Below are 8,542 nucleotides of genomic sequence, written 5' to 3'. Positions count from 1 at the left end.
CTCAATCTTCTCCATCTTTTGTTATTTCCTACATATGTTCTTAAATTTCACTAGTTAATTTGCGCTTTTTAGTATGCTGACTGGTCAAAGTAGTTGTAGGACCAGTAGGTGGATTAAAGGTGTGGCTTGATGTAAGAGGTGCATGTCCAATAGTTGCACTTGAACACTGTGCATAATGATGACATGATGGAGAGGGTATGTGACTATAGTCCTCGTTTTGGGAAAGAGTGGTTTTATATTACCCATTGATAAATTATTCAGTCTCTTGGTGTGAAGATTTCCCTATTTCATGGTGTGACAATTTCTCTCCCTCATCATGGTGTGATTACTCTTCCATCTCATAATGTGATGGCATGTTTAGAATAACCTAAAAATTAAAAGTTTTAATAAAAAACTACCACCATTTATTATCAATATAAGCAATATAAAATTATAAATTACAATTTTCACACAATGAAGAAGACAATGACATAAGGACATGTTTAGTATTGTGAAAGATAAAAAATTAATTTGTTACAAAAAAAATTAATTATTAACATAGAATGCGGAGTTTTGAAATGATAGGATGTACGCAAAAGAAAAAAAAATCTAGGCTTCATCTGACCATTACTCTATATAAAGCATTCTCTAATACTAAGAGTCAAGTAATCTATTACTCTTCATCTAGGAGCTATATAATGCTAAAATATAGCAGGTTAAGAAGCATCAGATTCATGTCTGTTGCTTTTGAACTCCTTCCATCGAACAAAAACATTTTGGGCTTCATCTTTTCATTGCTCTTCATTTTCTAGTTCTCTAAACTAAAGAGGCATCGAGGCAATGACTTTCTATAACAATCAACAGCTATACAACTCTCATTCATTATACTAATAATTAATGAAACATTATTATTATTTCATATAATTTATGGATTATGAAATTATTTTCATTGTGGGTTTTATATGAAGCATTATTTTCATTGTGGGTTCAAACAATTCTTATTCATTATAATAATAATAAAGCATTATTTTCATTGTCATTTTCCTTGAAAATAATAAGCATTATTAATTCAAATAATTTTTGGATTTTGAAAAAGACAATGAACCAAAGGTCTCTCATATTTATAAAAAAAATATGGTTTCATTCTAGAAAAGACAAAACTAGCATTCAATATGGTTTCATTCTAGTTTCAATATTTCAGTATATGTCCAAAACAAAAAGATATACAATACAGTGGAGTTTTAACTTCTAATAAGGACCAAATCATATTTGTATTTCAATATATGTTTGTAGCAAAAAAAAAAGAAAAAAAATACTTACCTATGTCAAATAGCCAAAAAGACAAAAAACGTTGGATGGCAATGGTGCAAAACCAGCGTCTATCCAGCAATAGTTTATTTTTTTCTGAGTTTTGTATGCAAGTAGAAGTAACAAAATGCCTGAACCAATAGTCATAGATGGTTTTCTTCTTCTAGGTTTTCCTTACATTTTTTTACTTGAAAGTTGAAAATCGAAACTTGGAAGACAGGAAGAGCAACAGTTACACAGGGCTGTGGAATGGAGTAGTTTTTATTGTTTACTAATTACTCATGTTGGCTGACTTGGGTCCCTAGAGAGTTAGGAGAAGAAAAGTCCAAAAGCATTCTAACAAACAAACCGGGTATCTGGTATCGAATATCTAACTATCAAAACACAAACCCATTGCAAACCATAAGGGTTTTAGTCTAAAGTCCCAAACCCTATAAGGTTTTGATAAATGGGTCCTATTAGGGTCGAGTCGGGTCAGACACCCAAAAATTCCCACGAAATTGCCATCCCTACTGAAATGGGCTATTCCTATTTTAATCTAACTCAAAATAGATTTTACAAGGATGGGACGAATTGGTCCATGCAATGACCCATCAAACCTCGACTCAAGATTCAATCTTGATCACTTAATCGACTATCCAAGGGGTTGATATCAGTCCCCATTAAACCATAGGTTTGGCCCATGCTAGTTGGACCAAAACTAGGTCAAATTAGCCTAGGGTTCGATGCCCAAAGCATGCATCAATTCACAAAAATTATGATTTACAATCATATCAACAAATAAACAACAATTAATCAAAATTAAATAACAAGGGTTGATAGTGTGATGGTTTGAATTCAATCCGGATGAATGTAGGAAGCCATCAAACTACTATCTCTAGATCAACCTTCTTCTCTCTCTTTCTCCATAATCTTTGGAGATTTCTCTAATGTAAATAAAATAGAAAAAACCCTAATTTCTAATGCTTACATCAGAAAAACCAAATACATTCTTCATAGAAAAGAAAAGAATTAATTACAAAGCAAATAATCAAATAATCAATTGGTGTGCATGAATCTTGCCACCATCAAAGATTGCTCATTATTCCTGAGGATCAAAACTTTTAAACCTCTTTTGGAGTGACTCTTGAAATGGCGATGTATAATTGACCATGTGTAAAGACTAGAGTTTTCAAAAATATGTCAACTTCTTTGAACGTTTTTCCTTAGCTTTTAGTAATTGTCATAGCAAATGCAAGATTCATCAGGAATTGTCTTCTTCTCAATTTAAAGGGTAAACCTGTATTTGTTGGAGACATGACAATTCTTAGTATACAAACTGCTAATCCTCTATGGTTTCTTGTAATTACCTTTGTTTTTTTGGTCCTTGTGCTAACTGTAAAATTATAAAACATGTTCCATTGCATAGTCCATTTATCTGATCCAAATTCTGTAGTAACATAATGAGAGCATCAATTTTTGAGTGGAGTCTAGGCTCTAGCAATCCACTGAACTTCATGGAATTGAAAAACTTTGGCAAATAAAGAACTAAGTCTTTGGAGGAGTCATCTACTACATCCATGGTATTAACACTTTTGTAAAAATGGATATTTGCATTGCATTCAGCATGTAATTGTTTATGTGATCAACTTCCTCATTAGTTGGGGCCAGTATTTTTGGTTCACACAGATAAGTTTCAGATGTCAATTGTCTATTCAAATAAGGATGTATGGAATCAACGAGTGGTTGGACCCCATTCCCTTGGTTTTCTATTAGAAAGTCACTTGATATATTTATGAAATTCTACTATATTCCCGGTATTAGTGAAATCGACTCTATGTCATTACCAACACCAAGGACCCATTTTGCAAAATCAATAGACTGAATAGAATCAATAGTATTCCGTTGATGCAACTTCATGTTGACATGAAGTTTTAATACTTGAAAGGAAGAGCATAACAAAGACTTTTGTATTAATGCACAAACTGTCTTTCAACCAAATGGTTGGTCACTTATCTTCATGATGTCTCTTAGAGTGTGATCCAAAGCTTCAAAAGCATAGTGATGTGCCATTGGTGCTTCATCTCATATAGTTAAAGTCATTGCTGGCAATAATCCGACTAGTTGAGAATTTTGAGTAATTGCACAAGTGGACGTTTCATTCAAATCAATTGTGATCTTAAATCTTAAGTGAGTTGTTCTTCCACTTGGAAATAGCAATGACACAATCCTTGATGTTGCTACAAGAAACGCTACCTTTCGATGTGCTCTTAACCTTGATATGATTGTTTTCCAAAGAAAAGTTTTCCCTATTCCACCACTTTCATAGATAGAATCTTGTCAAATATAAAACTTTTTTCATAATTCAATAGGGGAAAAATGATTTCAAATTTTGTTAAGTAAGTTTCTGGAGAACAACCTAAATCATTGCAAATTAATCAGTTCACTGTGCTTTGATACAACGTTTCCTCGGCAATTGGTGTTCTAGAATAGTCATTTAGGCTGCATTTAGATGTGATGCAAATCAAGAACTGAAGCAAAATTTACATTGGTTCGATTTTGTATGCGTTTGGAAAGAGGGTGTAATTATTATCGATGTAAAACTGCACTTCGGTTCAGTTTTGTGTGCATTTGGATGGAGTGTAGTTTTACGTTGATAATCAATGTAAAACCTCATCAACTCTAAAGTTTTACCTCGAGATGTAAAAACTACATCAATTTTATCGATGTAGAACTTTACACTCTTCCTCCCATACTATTTAAAAGAAAAAACAATGATTACTTTCTAATTCAATGTATTTTTACACTGATTACAAATGCAACCATAAGATTACACTGATGACGTTTTACACTAATTCCAAACGTAGCCTTAGGGATTTGCCATTTTTCTTGAGTATTTTCTCTACCTCAATCAATACCGAATTTTGGAAGTCTTCATTGTGTACATGAACTATTGTTGCATGTAGATGTGATGTAAGGTTGTAGCTAAAATCATCTAATAAGTGCTTCCTGTTAGAATAGGGTTAGAATCTATAAGATGGATAGCCGAACCATGCAAGACGGTTGGCCGAAATTTCAAATATTTTCTAACTTTCTTGGGAACCGATTTTCTAATAAATTGAAATATAAAATTTTAGGATCATTCTTGCATTGAATCAGACTAGATTTGAAACCAAAGATAAATGAGATTTTACCTAATTTGGAAACCACAAATCGCAATTACAAAGGTGGTAGTTCAAGCCTAATATCAAACACAAAACCATTCTCCAACTAAAAATGGCGTAGTATACAGAGAACTGTTTAATCAACACTATCTTTAGCAAAACCTGCTATCCAACTTGTTTGGATCGAGTGCGTTAATTGAGCCTAAAGTTCTTTTGAAGTTTTATTGTAAAAACAAAGAAAAAACTGATCAAAATAAGTTCTTGAAAGCGTAGGCCATCATAGGGTTTCTTGGGAGATAAAAGAGAAAAGGAGAGAACAAGAGATAGAGGTGTTCAAGTTTAGTTTGTCCTCTTCTTTTAATAGATGAGACTTATCCTCTTAAGAGGAAAGATGCTTCACACCCAATACCAAACCCATATTTGACCCAAATCACATGATAACTTGTCATATGACAACTTAACTAATCTTATTAATTTTGGGCCTTTGGCCCATTTTCTTCAAAGGCTCATGACACTAGATGTTTCGTGGAAACTTTAGGCCTGATATTGTATGTCATGAGACCCCATCAAGGTCTCCCTTAAGTCCGTAAGGGTTTGGCCCCACCTTTAAAAGAGGTTAGACCGAATTCACAACCTAGAGAAATGAACCCCTGAGCCAATCAGCATGGGCTCGGTTTGGGCCCAATATTTACACGTAAATGATCCTTTGATTCAACCATCCTATGAAGACATAAGGATAATGGAGTTAAGTTAGATAGAGCCCATTAAGTAATCAGCCATGTAATGGTATGCTTAACCTCTCCTAACTGCAAGGTGCAGTGCCACACTTTTTGCTCATATGGATCCCGAGATTAAAACTTTTTGCAAACCTTTTTTTTTTTTTTTATAAAAGTAGTATGTAACATATAACTAAATTTTTCAAAAATACATTTCAAATACAATTGAAATCTTCTACCGATAGTTTAGGTTTCTATCAGAGAGAGTGTGAACCCTGATATCCATTTTGTCTGACAAAGGGGATGATTCTATTATTTGATCACCCACTCAGGTGAATTCCCAACCTGCCCAACATGCCCAAGTGTTGACCTTTAACGAATCTCACTAATTGGTACATCAAAGACAGTCCAGTCAAACGCATACTGTTGTACCATAATTAAGTCTAGGGTTATGTGTAACTTTTCAATTTTGTCTATCTATCTCCAAGGTCCTAAGAATAATTGGAAATCAGTCCAGGTTTAATGTTTCTTTCAAGCACACACTGCTTGTGGTTAGGGTCTAACCCTAGTAGTTGAGATAAGTTGCTCCAAGTATCTGGCAACACACTAATGTTAGCCTTGGTGGGATAAACTCCTTAAGTCAATCCAACGACTGAGAACATTCTAAACTAACACGAGTCTCAGCCACATGGGTTTAGCCCAACCTCTGTTACAAGGCCTAGTTGAATTCTCTATTGAATATTGTGAACCCCTGAGTCCATCTGTATGAGCACTTAATGGGCCCAACATTTACACTAAATGGTCATTAAGTCCAGTCATCTTATGGAGGCCCAAGGACTGTGAGCATATGCGATATTAGCCCATCAAGGTTTTTATCCCTAAATGGTCTTACACTTAACCTCTCAGCCTTTAATGATCAAACACTACTTGACAAGAGAGGACCTCTCCCTCGGTTGCACTCTCTACTCAAATGTATCCTAGGAATTAAAACCATTTGCAAATAATATGAAAGCATAATATATAAGTATATCTCTATATAAATATATTTTGCAAAGCCAAATTTCAAACACATTTGAAATCCACTGCCGGTAGTTTAGGTTTCATCAAAGAGAATGCATTCCCTGATTATTCACTTTGTTCGACAAAGGGGCTGATTCTATCACTATGATCACCCCCACTCAGGTGAGTTCTCAGATTGCCCCAACAAACCCAGGTTTTGACCCTCGCTAAGGATCTCACTAATTGCATATCGAGTCTAGGGGTTAGGTGTAATATTCAAGTTTTGCCCATCTATCTCCAAGATCCATAGCAATACTAGAATTTGGTCCGGTTCAGGGTTTCAAGAAAACCCACACTGCATGTACCTCAGGTCTCACCCTAGTAGTTGAGACAAGCCATCCCAACCATGTTGTCGGCATATCAGGGTCAACCTTGGCAAGATAAATCTCCGCAGATCTATTCAATGGCTGTGAAGATTCTAAATTAACACGAGTCTCATAACTGTTCAATTTTAGGGTATTACATAGAAATACACAAATATAACATGAATCAAATTTGTATTTTATTCATTTACAATAAAAGCCACAATGTACATCAATCTTATTGGAGCTAAGGGTATACATTGTCTAACAAAAACTTTGGAAAATGGGGAAGACACATAATAGATGACAACTATTTGAACTAGGGATGCAAGAAGGAAGGTTTCTTTTTTTTTTTTAATTTTGGGTGCATAAAAAACCAAAAAACTGAACCATGGAAACCGATCAAGTCGATTCAGTTAATCGAACCGTGAACACCCCTACTCATATGTTGAATACCATCTACTTTTACAATCAAGAGACAATTTCTTACTACTTTGAATTTGCAATTGTCGGGATGTTTCCTCAAATTTTTGTTTTTCTCAATGGCATCTCTAATCACAACAATCAATATTGTATAATCAAGTTAAGTATATGTGCATAACAATGCATATGCAAGAATCTGCCATCCAACATAAGTGAACTCATAGAAAATTTATCGATAATTTCATTGAAAATATGATCATTTGTAGTGCAATTATCGACAGTAATTGTAGACAACTATACATTAATATTCCAATCTAAAAAGAATTCTACTAACATATCTGCAATAACATCTTTTGTGTGTGGACAAGGCACATAGATAAACCTATAACAATAGATAAAACGGGAAAAAAGCTAAGCAACAAAGGTAAATATAAAAATGGCACAACTTACTTAAGCATACTAAATACTAGTAATGAATTATTATATTAAAAAGGCATATCTTATAATTCGACTTTGTAGAACCTAATCAACATCAATGAAATATGTTGTGGCTGTCGTTAACCCTTTCTTCTAATTATTAGTAGCCTACATGTCAGTTGTAATGGCCACTCTGCTCTCATTCTTTTCCAACAACTTAATTGTATTTTTCTTTTCTTAATAAAAAATCATTAGAATATCTTTTTTAATTGTGTTTATTGAAACCATTGTAAAATTAGGTTGTAGATTATATGAATACCGCATAAATCCAATGTGGTTGATCATAGAAAGATGATGCTCATGTAGAATGTAGAATAATCATATTAGCAAGTTCTTTCTTTGACATTTTTGAATCAAATGTAGTGTTTGTGACTTTAAACTTTCCATCATTCTTATTTTGATTTGCCCCCAAATTTTGTTGCCTTATATCCCGTTGATTACACCTTTGACACTTATGGAGATGCTCGTGCAAATGATTAGTTCCATTTTTTGAGTCCTTACCAAGCTTCTTATTATAGTAGTTACAAACTATCTTGACTTGTTCATCAATGATTACTTTTTTTTAAAGTTCCTATAAATAGAATTGACTATCTTTTAAGATGGTGCCTCCGAAGTTGTGGTATTTGAACTTATTTTGCCAACATCATTCCCAAAGCTTGAAGATGAAGCTATTGCCGTTGTATCAATAGAGGTTTAAGCAAGAGATGGGATAGCACTTTGGCTAGATGGTACTAGTAGAGAGTTTGAATTATCCCCTTGTTCAAACATCAAGACTAGCTTTAAAGGAAAAATATTTTATTAATTAAAAATGTTAGACAAATAAAAAAAAACAAGACAAAAAATAGTGACAAGATAGCTAGGTTTCTATAAAGAATTAGAGATATTGGGCATTAACAATTGTTAATGCATTTAGATTCATTTAGATTCACTATGTCATTTGAACAATTTGACTTACTCATATTTTCATGTATTTTGCATTTCTCTCTTAATATTTTCTATTGTTTTGAAGTCTACTTTATACTTTGTCCAAATAGATTGATAGTTTCATTTTAAGAGTAGAGAATATATCATAGATTGATAGTAGGCCAGATTTAAGAAAGCTAATTATAAGTGCATGTTAGACAATGTATGCCCA

Source organism: Nelumbo lutea, chromosome 1 (assembly GCF_056320005.1).
Source record: "Nelumbo lutea isolate HS-2025 chromosome 1, American lotus-T2T, whole genome shotgun sequence".
NCBI lineage: Eukaryota > Viridiplantae > Streptophyta > Magnoliopsida > Proteales > Nelumbonaceae > Nelumbo > Nelumbo lutea.
The sequence above is the reverse complement of the archived record's forward strand: the minus strand, read 5'-3'. Positions refer to the sequence as shown.